The following is a 14394-nucleotide window of genomic DNA, read 5'->3' as shown; positions in this document are numbered from 1 at the left end:
CAACACCAGACCAAAGAGAGCTCGCCAGTGCATCGGTGTCAGACTGCACGCGCTCTGCGAACTTATTCGTGAATCCATAAACATTGCAGCGCCAAAATGGTGACTGTAAAATAAAAAACAGTGCCCCCCCAAAAAGAACCACCGTTGAAAAGATATCCATATTCGGGGAAACGATTTTGCAAATTGCCAATCAATGTACCTAGTGCTCCAGACCACTCGGCCATAAGCCAACGCTGCCATGCGCGAAAAAAGTATGTCATGTATGCCCAGTACACAATCTACATGATTTTAACATTTCAAGCAGCTCGATGAATATTTTATAGCTCTTGTGCAGTAACTTGTGAGAGGGCACGGCAACTCTGCCGGCAACAGCATGCTGAAACCGCTGCTGCTTGTTTTGCAGGCATTGCCGTGGGTTACGCCTACAACTTCAACGACGAGCACCAGAAATGAAGTGATAACGTCCGTGTTTGTTCATCGATGCGGGATCGTCGAACCACCGTTCGCTGGCCGGCTACCGACAGGGGTGACGTCATCGACAGAAAAGGCACTTAAGAAGCAGACCGACAGTACTTCTTCAGAGGGCACGGCAACTCTGCCGGCAACAGCATGCTGAAACCGCTGCTGCTTGTTTTGCAGTTTAGTTCCTGGTATGGCACTGTTACGTACCGTAGTGATAATTGATTTTTGTTGGTTCTGCCGTGCCCTCGAACGCGCTGTGCTATTGCGGTTGATTGTTGGTCTGTAATTTTGTGCCTGTTGATGTCGGGTGACATAGAGGAAAACCCTGGACCAGATACTAAGGAAATGCTGGAGCAAATCCTAAAAAATCAAAACGAAGCCAGCGACGCGACTAAAACAATTAAGGCAGATATAGCAGCTCTAAATGCTAAAACCGACAAACTTACACACTCTCTTGCGCTTATTCAAGAAATGAATTTAGGGATTGAATACCTAGAGTCTGTCGTGCAGCGACAGGCAGAACAGCTTGTTGAATATGAAAACCGAAGCCGAAGAAATAACATCTTAGTTTTCGGCATCCCTGAGCAAAAATCTCAAACTGAGGCGGAGTTAATGGCGTCTGTTTTAGAAAACGTGTTTCACAAAATACTCGAGGTCCACGCCACAACAATAGAGAGAATCCATCGAATTGGCAGAGAACAATCAGGAAAAATTAGGCCGGTCATAATGAAATTTTATGATTGCAAAGAGAAGGAACGCGTAATGAAGAACTGTGGCAAACTGAAAGGCAGTTCGATTAGCGTGAGCAACGATTATGCCCAAGAAACCGTACAAGTACGGAAGAAACTGTGGGATAGTGCGGCAGCAGATAGAGCTCAGGGGAAAAAAACAACGCTGGTTCACGATAAACTTAAAGTAGATGGCAGGCTTTATGGCTGGGACCATAAACTGCAAAAACGTTTCCCGTTGCAGAACAAGCGGGGAAAGGGTGATAGAGATAACGCACTAGAGGCATCAAATGAATCTAACGCCTCCCACAGTCCTCCTGGTGTAACCCCGTCATCTTCATAGCTAACTGTCATCCTGTTAAATGCTCGTAGCATTGCAAACAAAGTAACTGATCTAGAGTGTCTGATATTATCACGGCCTGCTCACGTGGTAATCATAACAGAAACATGGCTCAGCAGCCCTGTATCAAGCGACTGCATTGTTCCGGTGGGATACACCATGTTCAGGTGGGATCGAGATTCCCGAGGGGGTGGCGTGGCGATTGTCGTGAAATCTTCAATTCGTGCAGCACTAATTGATTGCACGTTACAGGAGTCCGTATGGTGTAAGATAACTCACGAAAACCTGGTATACTTAATTGGAGCTGTTTATAGACCCCCCGCTACATCGCCTAAATTTTTAGATGAACTAAATACTTTTCTTTGCAACAATATAAACGATAGCACAAGGTTGATAATGGCTGGTGATTTTAACCTTCCCCATATTAACTGGGAAACCTTGATGCCTGGTAATATCGAAATTGAAAGCGGAGATAAATTATTAAAGATATTGTTTAAACACAATCTTACGCAAATCGTGAAGGAAGCCACTAGAATAACTACTGAAACCAAGTCAATGCTCGACCTCCTGTTCTTATCAAGCCAGTTGGAAGACTACATGGTGTCAGTGGAAGAGGGCATATCTGACCACCGGCTAGTTGTTATCAACATTACCACAGAGAAAAGTGCTCGCCCAAAGTCTGCTTCCCGTGTAAAAGTTAAAAATTTTGCTGAAGCGGATGACACTTCTATTTTAGATTTCTTAGAAGAAGCCTTCGACGAATTTCAGTCCGCCTCAGAATACGAGTCTGTTGAGACATTGTGGAATCGATTTAAGGCAATCGTGGACACCTAGGTACATAGATTCATCCAGTCTCGTTTTAAAAAGGTAAAACAACGCAGCCCGTGGATAACCAGGAATATAATTCACATGAAAAGAAAAATTAAAACAATACGGAAAAAAGGCAGGAACACTACCGAATTGTCTCAAGCTCGTAAAGCCCTAAAAGAAGCCTTGTCCGAATCAAAGTGTAAGTTTTTCAAACATACTCTTGAGGAATTTCTTAAGAGTGCGCCTCAAAAGTTCTGGCTTTATATGAGTGGCAGAAAAAAAAATTGAACAGATCATTGCCGGATCGAGAACAGTGACGCAAAAGATTGAGATAGCAGACGAGTTCAACAGGTTTTTCCAGTCGGTGTTCACGATGCCGTCAGATGTGCGCGGTGATAGCAACTTGCATTATTCATGCGCATGTCCTATGGAACCCTTGTTATTTGATCAAGAAGGTGTATTTTCTCGGTTGCTAAATCTGGATGCGAAGAAGGCTAGCGGCCCGGACAAAATACCAACTGCATTTCTGAAAAGATACGCAGAATGGGTATCGTTCTTCCTGGTTGTTATCTTTAAAAAATACTCTATTCCACAGGACTGGCTCTGCGCAATTATCATACCTTTGTTTAAAGCCGGCAACCGAATGATTATTAGTAACTATCGTCCCGTGTCACTGACGTCTGTTTGCTGCAAAGTTATAGAGCATATTATAGCAAAGCATATCATGGTTCACTTGGAGGTCAATCAATTACTTAATGACTGTCAGCATGGATTTAGAAGTGGCAAGTCCACAGTGACGCAATTGATTAAAACAATTCATGATTTCAGCTCGGCTATAGACGATCGCAAACAGGTTGATGTAATTTGTATTGATTTTGCTAAAGCTTTTGATGTTGTCAACCACACTAAGCTGCTTTTTAAACTGCGAAAAATGGGACTCAGTGATGAAATTTTAAATTGGATTTGCGCCTACCTGAGTAACCGCAAGCAAGCGGTGAGGATTGATGGTTCTTTTTCAGCTACGCTAGATGTGTTTTCAGGTGTGCCTCAAGGGTCCGTGCTTGGCCCGCTGTTGTTTTTATTGTACATAAACGATATAAGTACTATTGTAAAGCCACCTGTTAAGATGAAACTTTATGCTGATGATTGTTTAATTTACATGCCTGTAAGCTGTACTGATAATCAGCTCGAGTTGAACAAGTGCCTTGAAGGTTTGGAATTGTGGTGTTGCGAATGGGATATGCAAATTAACTTAAAAAAACAACTTATGTACACATCACCAATAAGAAAAATGTTCTCAATTTTCAATACAACATCGGGAGCAACAACCTCTGTAAAGCGTCCTATTTTAAATACTTAGGGGTGACAATTACGAACAACTTAACTTGGCACCGTCATATTGAATCGGCTTGTTCTGAGTCATTTAAAAAGCTTTGTTATCTACGAGCGAAGTTGCATAAAACACCTAAACACGTTAAGCTGCTTGCATACCAAACATATATTAGACCTAGACTGGAGTACGCCTCCGTGGTTTGGAGCCCTCACCAGAAACACTTGGTCACCAAGTTAGAACGTATTCAGAGGCGTGCAGTACGGTTTGTTTGCTCTAGATATAGAAGGCGGGATTCAGTAACTGATATGCTCAATTCATGCAATTTAGAACCACTGGAAATTAGAAGACAGAAACAAAAACTTAAAACGCTATTTCGTATAATGCAAGGGATATTAAAAATACCTACAGACGAGTACATACGCCTTCCCGGAAAACTTAGTGCCAGATTGAATCATGATGCCCCCATTACACCTTTCAACACTCGCACTGACATCTTTCGATGGTCATTTTTTCCGGATGCTATAGAACAATGGAATCGTTTACCCCACCATGTTGTTAATAGTACCGATGTGCAAACTTTTGAAAGAGAAATTGATGCTCATTTTGCTCTGGGTTGAACTACTGCCAATTTGGTTTTCCTGTGCTTTGTGAGTGCCCGTTGTTATTGTTTTGTTTTGGTTTTCTGTTGTACTCACATTTGTACTCCCTCCCTGTTATGACCCTCAAGCGAGGGTTTACAGTATTAATAAATAAATAAATAAATAAATAAATAAATAAATAAATAAATAAATAAATAAATAAATAAATAAATAAATAAATAAATAAATAAATAAATCAATAAACTGTCCCTTTAAGTTCCACAATATCTCGCGTCTAGAGACTGCATTCTTTAAGCGGAAAAGCGTTCGCAGATGCGTGGTCGTTCTGCTGACCGCTTCTACCGCTTCTGACGCTAAACAAACGCATCTCACTGCGCAGGTTAGTTTTCATTCAATTGAAACTTTCCACCCAAACCATATTGCCCCACCTGCTGCAGCCAACCTGGTGTAGTTTTGTGAACCATGGTAACAAATGTGGAATTGTCGCGCGAGGTGGACACGCTTCGTAAAGAAGTGACTGAAATGCGGAAAAGCTTAGAAATGTTCAACTGCCTGTATGAAAAAAATGAAACAAGATCAGGAAGCGCTAGCAAAATACCACAAAGCTTTGAAGAAGAAAAACAAGCACTTGGCCAAAAGGCTTGCACATTCGGAGCAGTACTCTCGAATTATAACATTGAGAATAAAGGCATACCATGCACGCAAGACGAGGACTGCAATGACATCTTGTAAAAAATAGGGGGCAACATTGGGTGTCCAGCGACTCCTGTAGACATTGATGTGGTCCACCGCGTGCCCGCCCAGAAAGAGAAAAAGATAATAACCCGATTTTGCCTAAGAACAAAGAAGGCTGATTTCATCAGCAAAGCTAGAAAGGCTAGGTTGACTACGTCAGACCTTGACATCCCACTGACACCTGCCGCTCCGGTGTTCATCAATGAACACTTGGCGCCAGACAACAAGCGCCTTTTTGCACAGGCATTGGATCTAAAGAAAGAAAAAAACTGGAAGTTTCTTAGGACCGATGGTTGCCTCATCAAGGCTAGGGAAAGAGAGCACAGCCGGGTGTGTGTCATCGGAAGCGCAAGGGACCTGCATAAAATTTTCTAAATGGGTCAAAACATGATTGCCGCAACTTGATAATTGGTTATCTGCCTTCTGAAACAAAATCATTAGTGTCAGCTAAGAAGCCGGAAATGTCGCTTTTCCATCAAAATGTTACATCGCTACCAAACAAAATAGATGACTTGACCTTGCTAATGGACAGTCTCGGAGTGCCGTTTTCGGCAATTATGTTAACTGAAACTTGGTTCACGCCCACAAAGCACACGTTTAAGATTGCTAGCTATGAATAGTTTTTCCGTAGTCGTCAAGACAAACGTGGGGGCGGTGTCGCACTATTTCTCCCAGATGATATCGCCGCTGAGCGCGTAGATAAATTCACCAATATAACTTCCGACTACGAGGCGTTAACAATTCAGAGCCAGAAAAACGTGTTTTCCGTCGTGTATAGGCCACCATTAGGTGACGCAACCAAATTTCTCGAGTTTCTTGAAAAGCTTTTTAACCATGTTTTAGTTGAAAACACCAATGTAGTCTTAGGTGGTGACGTCGATATAAATATGCTTCCGTCTTCCACACTACAAAAGGATTTGCAATCTGTGATCACACCTTATGGTTTTTCAAACAGAATATCTACTGCGACTCGCGTGACTGTTGAAGGCGCATCCCTATTGGATGTAGTCATCTCAAATATTAATATTGATACATTAGAGGGTGATGTAGTGTACACTAATATTAGTGATCATCTGGGTATCATATTACTAGTGAATAGAATATACTGCGCAGCTAGGAGAACTAAAAAACCAGTTTTCTCTAAGTCAATCACTACAAATAATCTCGAAGCATTTCGCCGAGCTATTGCTCAAGAAACCTGGGACAGCGTTTTCCGGGCAAACGTAGTGACTCTGCGTACACTGCTTTCATGAACACTTTCAAAACGTTTTACTACAAACACTTTCCCAAGAAAAAATAACAAGGTCATCCGCAGCACGAAAACCTTGGCTAACACCTGAGCTTCTTGAAATAGTTAAACAGAAAGATCCCTTATATGCGAAATTTGTGAAATCAAGAGATCCAGCCCGGCTAAAGCAGTTTAAGCAATATAGAAACAGTGTAACAAATCAGCGTAGGGCTGTTAAGGATACTTATTTCAAGGGAATATTAGAGTGACCCAGCCAATCAAAAAAGTGAGGTAGTCTGGCGAAAATTTAATGGTCGATTAAAGCCAACTTCTCATTCAGCTATTCCGGATGTTCTCAGAAACTATCCGGAAATGCTATACCTTACGCATTTAATAAATCTTCTCAATAAAACTTTCGTCTAGTGATCATGACGCACTAAACAGCTATGCTCAGTTCCTTCCTACAAACACTTTTATTAACACTCTATTTCTTGCCCCGACTAGCCCTTAGAAGTTATTTCTACCTTTGGCGATATAGGTAATAGCCGGTCTCTGGACGCCGATGGTATCCAGATTCTCCCCGTAAAGTATGTGCTTGATATTATATGCCCTGTCCTCACCCATATTCATAACCTAATATTATCCACTGGCATCTTTCCCAAAGAAATGCCGGCATCGCGTGTTGTTCCTGTCTTCAAGCATGGTGATACATGGGCACTAAAAAATTATCGACCTGTTTTAAGTGCAATGCACTTCTTAAGCGACCCTGAACCTGCGTCCACCGGCGATGTCCGCGCACGTGGAGATGGGCGCGCGCAGCCTGGCCGCTGATATGGCACATACCCACGTGGGGGATTGGCCAGGAATCTCCTCCTCTTCCTTGGCAACGGGGGGAGATGGGCGCGCGCTGCCTGGCCGCTGACATGGCACATACCCACGTGGGGGATTGGCCAAGAATCTGGCGTGAGAAGGGCTAATGCACCTGCTTAAAGGAGTACTGACACGAAACTTCAAAGCTGAGATCCGCTCTAGCAATCAAGTACAACGACAACACAAATAGGTGTCTGTGAATAAATGCATCTTTCTTTCTTTGTAGTTGTGTGTGTGTGTGTGTGATCTCTCTTTCGCGAACATTACCGAACCGCGCTAATTCAACTCGTGCATTCGCACTTTCACATTCTTCCCCTCGGGGAAATGCGGGGAATTTCTATCATTCCAGTGTTTTCGAGGGGTATCAAAAATTAATTCAAGTGAGATTGCTATCATTTTTTAACCGCCACAATTTATTAGAAGACTTTCAACATGGGTTTAGGAAGCATCGCTCTACCGAGACAGCCCTCTTGACTCAAAAAGAAATACAGATGCTTTCCATCGCCAACAAATGGCTTTAGGTATATACGTAGATTTCTCCAAAGCATTTGACTTAATCAATCATTCTATTCTTCTTCGCAAATAAGAAAACTATGCTGTGCGTGTAACAGCGCATGTGCTTCTAAAATCATGTCTTTCAAACAGAACACAATTCGTAGATGACAACAACGTAACATCTTCCAGGAGGCCGGTTGTTCAAGGTGTGCCACAAGGAAGCATTCCAGGGCCAATTTTGTTTTTTTTAATTTACATAACTGACATTGTACATTGCACAGACAACGCTGCATTTGTTTCATATGCTGATGACACGACAGTTTTTATTAGAGAAAATTTGGAAACAGAGATAGAAGTGAAGGCCAACAAAACGCTGTCTAACATAGATGCTTGGGCCTCGGTAAATTCTTTAAAACTTAACCCTTCGAAAACAGAAGATATCTTGTACACGACTAAAGGAACCGCCGCGAAAAAACTGAATTTATTTCGGGGCTCTCAGCAGTTAGAGGTGGCGGATTTCGTTAGCACTCTTAGCATACAGTTCGCGAAGCACCCTGCATGAAATGAATATGTTAATAACCTCCATTCGAAGTTGTCATCCGCAATTAGTGTCCTTGCACCTATGCGACGCATTCTCCCTATAAAGGCAAAAATCATGATTTACAATGCATTGGTATCATCTCTGTTGCAGTACTGCGGCATAGTGTGGTGTACTACTGGTGTCACAAATTTACGCAAGCTGTATTTACTCCAGAAAAGAGAGATACGTCATATTGCGACCGTGTATTATACTCTTCAACAAAACATATTTCCACTGTACGAAATTCTTCCTGTGTTTTGTTTGTATGATTATCGGTTAATATTGTGATACAAAGTTTTTGTTAAGTATGGTACCAATACCATAATAAAACTCGCAAAGCTTAAAGGCAACACAAATATTCGCATAACAAGGCACAAGGAAATGTTTGCTGTACCGACACCAAGAACAACTTATGATGAACAATCTCTGTCTTACAAACTACCTTCCTTGCTAAATTTATTAAACCATAAAGATTTCGATCCGTCATATAACCTTAACTATCTCATCAAAAGCTTTCCCTAGCCCATTTCATCTCGGGAATAGCACATGTTTTGAACTTTATTCCCTTTTCTGTTAGGTTGCTGCTTTTAGTGTTCACGTCACTTCATGGCTATGCCTATGAACTTTTCTGTACTGGATTGCGTTATGTCACAAACTTTTTTTATTACTCGATGTTATGTAACAATTGTCAATTTATTTGCATTCATTGTTCCTGACTGATCATCCTGCTGCTGTTTGCTAACTTGTAATAGGGTCGGGACCTCGTCAAGCTTCTCAAGCTTTTATTCCCTTACTCCTCCTTTTCAAAGGAAATAAAGGTATTTGATTGATTGATTGATTGATTGATTGATTGAACTTTTTGCATGAGAGCAGAGAATATTGAATCGTATTGAGAATATTGAATCGTTTGGCGGATACGTTGCTGCCTACAAAAAGTGCGCTGTAGAAGGTATACGACATTACCAGAGTCACAGTTGAAGTTACCCTTTATATTTACGTAGTAGTCTGAAGTCCGGCTGGTGGCACACTTTGTCGTTGTCATGTGTGGGCATTCTTTACATCGAGATTTATTGCAGGGCATGCAACCAGTAGTTTCCGGTCGGCTGATACGATAGTAAGAAATTCGCTTAATCTTTTTTTACGCAGGTAGCCAACGCGTGGTGGCTCGGGGAATATGCTTATTAAGCGTTCACTTAGAATTATGATATTGTGATATTTTTTTAGTACGGTTAACGCAGTTGGAGCGGAGGCTGAGTGGGTTACAAGTGAGTGTGTAAGCAAGCTAACGTTCGGGGCTTTTTTCTTACAGATTTCATTACGGTGTAATTGGTTGGCTCGCACCAAAGCCTCGTCGATAACTTCTTCCGGGTATTTCTTATTCAGGAGGGCGGTGTTGAGTTCTCGACAGTTTGAGTCAAAGTCGGCTGGGTTCGGGCAAATTCTCCTCAAACGATGGGCTTGCCTGTATGGTAATGCTCTCGAACAGTGTCTGACATGGCTACTTTGGAATTGCACTGCCGTTCAAGCGCTATGAGGCTTTGGTAGGCCTGACTTCTTTATAGTTTCTCTTTTTGCTGGAAATAAATTAATAATAATAATCAATCAATCAATCAATCATGTTTATTTACGTGCCCAGGAACAGCCAGAGGCCTGAGTGCTGGCGCACGGATAGTTATATGAAAATAAAATACAAGAAACATATTGCAAGAAACAAACAAGCGACAAGACACACACATATTGAAGTAGCGAAAATTACAAAAATAAAGCGCAGGCGGAGCCTGGGTGCAGGTAAAAAAGAAAAAAGAAGATGCCTTTGTGGCTCAGCTTATTGTAATGAATACACAACAAGCAGAGAACAAAGTTTGACAGTAAGACAACAAAAACAATGACAAGAGTATAGAGACAAATGATAAGACAAGCATGATAAGTAAACAGTTTCAAAAACAGGCAACTATATTGGTTAAACAGAACCGCAGAGAAACCAAATTTCAGCAATAAAAAAAGAAAAACGAATGACAGAAATAATAATAATAATAATAATAATAATAATAATAATAATCAATCAATCAATCAATCATGTTTATTTACGTGCCCAGGAACAGCCAGAAGCCTGAGTGCTGGCGCACGGATAGTTATATGAAAACAAAATACAAGAAACATATTGCAAGAAACAAACAAGCGACAAGACACACACATATTGAAGTAGCGAAAATTACAAAAATAAAGCACAGGCGGAGCCTGGGTACAGGTAAAAAAGAAAAAAGAAGATGCCTTTGTGGCTCAGCTTATTGTAATGAATACACAACAAGCAGAGAACAAAGTTTGACAGTAAGACGACAAAAACAATTACAAGAGTATAGAGACAAATGATAAGACAAGCATGATAAGTAAACAGTTTCAAAAACAGGCAACTATATTGGTTAAACAGAACCGCAGAGAAACCAAATTTCAGCAATAAAAAAAAAAGAAAAACGAACGATAGAGATATCATAGATGTTTAACATACTGTGTTCAACAGCGCAGTACGGTAAATTGTAAAGGAGCTTTGAAAGATGTCAAGGCGTTCAGAGAAGCGGTTGTAGCAATTCTGTATTCTGCGCACTGGAGAATGATTGGAGTTGCGCGCAGCGGTCAAGAAAGGGCGATGCGACCTGGTGGGCCTCTGTGGAACACTAAACTCTAAACAGTTAAGCAGGTCCGCGCAAGAAAGGTCACCATGAAGAACTTTGTGAAGAAATGTAAGGTCTGCACGCATACGTCTGCAGGTCAACGAAGGAATGGAAGGAACTATGGGTAAGTCAGAATCAGGACCCGGACTGTGATTGTGATGACGGTGCTTAAATATGGATAAAAACTTCTTCTGCACACGTTCTATTAATTCACTACTAGATTTGGAGATGCCGTTCCAGGCAACAGAAGCATATTCTAACTGGGGGATACATATTGCATTGTATAGCATTAGAAATGGATCTGGAGAAGAGAATTCCTTTGTAATCCGACACACATTTCCAAGACTTCGGAGCGCTCGCCGGGTGATGAGCCTAATATGAGAAGAAAAAGAGAGGGTAATGTCGAAAAGAACTCCGAGGTCCCTAATCTCCTCAACCCTTTGCAAAGGAGCTCCCTCTATACTGTAGGAAAACAGTAGACGATGGGTTTTCCGGCTGTACGTGACAACCTTTGTTTTAGCTGGATTTAAATTTGGACAGTTTTTGCTGCACCAGACCGATAATTCCGACACATCCCTCTGCAAGGCACAGCAGTCCTGAAAACTGCTAATGTGTCTAAATAGTTTTACATCATCAGCATAGAGAAGAAATGAAGATTTTGTTAACACTGTTGACACATCATTGATAAAGATAGAAAACAATATTGGACCCAGCACAGAACCCTGAGGTACACCACTCGTTGCAGTGTAAACACTAGACCTTTTGAAGTTTACATCTACGTAAAAGGACCGGTCAAGGAGATAGTTGGACAACAAGACAACGAGGCTTGCATCAACACCGGACATAGTAAGCTTGTTATATAATAATTTTTGGTTCACTACATCAAACGCCTTACTGAGGTGAAAATACATAACATCCAACTGGCCGTTTTCACACACTGCCGCCGAAGCCTGAGTCATGAAGCTTGCAAGATTCGTTACCGTCGATCGACCCGAGAAAAAGCCGTGCTGATTTGGTATCAGAACGTTCTTGACGCAGGCAGCAAGAACGTTGTGCAGAGCTGACTCAAAGAGTTTTGAGGCGACACAAAGGAGTGAGATTGGGCGATAGTTGGTAACGGCTGACTTATCACCAGACTTAAATATTGGAAAAATTCGAGCAATCTTCCACGCACGAGGAAATTTGCCGAAAAGTAAACAGTTATTATAAATGGAAGTTAAGACAGGCACAAAAATGTTGCCGTAAACCTTCATGAGGGCTGCTGGAATTCCGTCTGCACCAAAGGAAAATGATGGTTTCATCTGTTTAAGGCTATCATTGACAAGTTTTTCATCGAACATAAGTGTACTAAAATTAGACATATTATTAAACGATAGGCGTTCGTCGTGACCATCTGGCAGTTGAAAGACAGAATGAAAGTACTGAGCAAAGCTAGTGGCAAAATCCTCAATAATCAATCAATCAATCAATCAATCAATCAATCAATCAATCAATCAATCAATCAATCAATCAATCAATCAATCAATCAATCAATCAATCAATCAATCAATCAATCAATCAATCAATCAATCAATCAATCAACCAATCAATCAATCAATCAATCATTTATTTGCGTGCCCAGGAACAGCCGGGGTCGGCCTTTGTGCTGGCGCACGGAAACAGAAACACACGAAACATAATGTACACATCTTTCAAATACAAAATAAAATACAAAATACAAAAAAAACGAAAGGATAGCTTATGTTGAAGTTACGGAATGAAAGTCATTTGAGTGCATGAACTCAAGGATAAAAGACAAATGCAGAATAACAAAAGTTGGCAGTTACGCCAATACAAACTCACAGACATGTATGCGAAACAGAGTAGGGCAATCATTAAATATATCAAGGTAATCCGAGTACCGATTGTACGTGCATTGCAGTCGGCACACAGGGCACAAGACATGCAGACAATTGGGGTTGCAAAAGGTATCATGTTTCCTGGTCCACTTTTGCGGCCCATAAAGACGAACATGCTGTTGCAGCTCACCACAAGACACTATGCCGTGCATAATTTTAAAGAGTAAGAGAATATCAGCCTTGTTCCGCCTGGAAGTTAAGCATGATAGCGTCAATGAAGAGGGCGATCCAGGGTTATAATTACTACTATCGCCAAAGCGATGGTTGAAGATAGATATGAACTTATTTTGGACCCTTTCTACAAGCTTACGGTTTGTTTTGCTCGTGCTGTTCCAGACAACAGATGCATATTCAAGCTGAGGACGACATATAGTTGTGTAGAGCTTCAGAAGAGAAATCGGCTCCTTGAACTCCTTGGACACGCGACAGACAACGCCAAGCGATCGTAGAGCTCTTCGAGTAATTACCTGAATATGTGGAGAGAAGCTCAGTTTACTGTCGAAAGTGACGCCTACGTCATTAACCTCTACCACACGTGGGAGTAATTCACCGTTGATGTTATAGGGAAACAAGATGTTGTCAGTCTTTCTTGTGTATGTCATTACCTTAGTTTTAGATGTAATAATGAGGAGTTTGTTGCATGAGCACCAATGCGAGAAGGACGAGATTGCTCTCTGGAGAGCGGAACAGCTGGCAGAGTTGGAAACAGATTTAAATATTTTTACATCATCGGCGTATAAAAGAAAATTACAATCAATAAATATTGTCGCGACATCATTTATAAAGATTGAGAAGAGTAGTGGCCCGAGAACTGAGCCCTGAGGGACACCACTGGTGACCTCATAGGAAAGAGAAGACTGTCCATTTACATGCACGAAACATGACCTATCACATAGATAATTCCATATAAGAGATATCAGGGATGGTTGTATATCAAGCTCAGATAGTTTTTTGGCTAAGAGCTCGTGGCAGACTACATCAAAAGCCTTGCTTAAATCAAAGTAGACTACATCAAGTTGACCTCTCCCTTGCACAGCTTCCGAAGCATGCAGCATGAAGTTGACGAGATTGGTAATGGTCGATCGGCCCGCGAAAAAACCATGCTGTTCAGGTATTAATGTGGTATTTATACTGAATGTGAGTAGTTTATGCAGTATTGACTCAAACAATTTAGAAGCAGCACATAGAATAGATATCGGTCGGTAGTTCGTGGGGTCCAATTTAGAACCTGTCTTAAATACAGGAACAACCCTTGCATTCTTCCAACGAGCGGGGAACTTGCCAGACTTGAGAGAAGTTTGAAATATACACGTCAATACTGGAACTAGGATATCACCAAACGCTTTCAGTACGGCAGAAGGAATGCCGTCAGGGCCGCATGAAAATGACGATTTCAATTGTTTCAGAGCTTTCAAAACGAGACTTTCCGAAACCAGCACTTCTGAGTTTTTACAGTAACCTAGAGATTGTGGAGGGCGGCAAGCTGCACTGTTGTTGCCATAAGTGGAACGGAATTGTCGCGCAAAGGCATTGGCAACGTCCGATATGCTCTCTCCTCGTTCATCGATGAGGTTAATGTTCCCAGGTGAATTTTTACATGTTTGAGAACGGACGTGGCCTCAGAAAGCTTTTGCATTGCGTGTTGCA

This window comes from Haemaphysalis longicornis, unplaced genomic scaffold, assembly GCF_048455015.1.
Source record: "Haemaphysalis longicornis isolate Haplotype H1 unplaced genomic scaffold, Haemaphysalis longicornis Haplotype H1 scaffold_14, whole genome shotgun sequence".
In the NCBI taxonomy this organism is placed as follows: Eukaryota; Metazoa; Arthropoda; class Arachnida; order Ixodida; family Ixodidae; genus Haemaphysalis; species Haemaphysalis longicornis.
Note: the sequence above shows the minus strand (reverse complement) of the source record.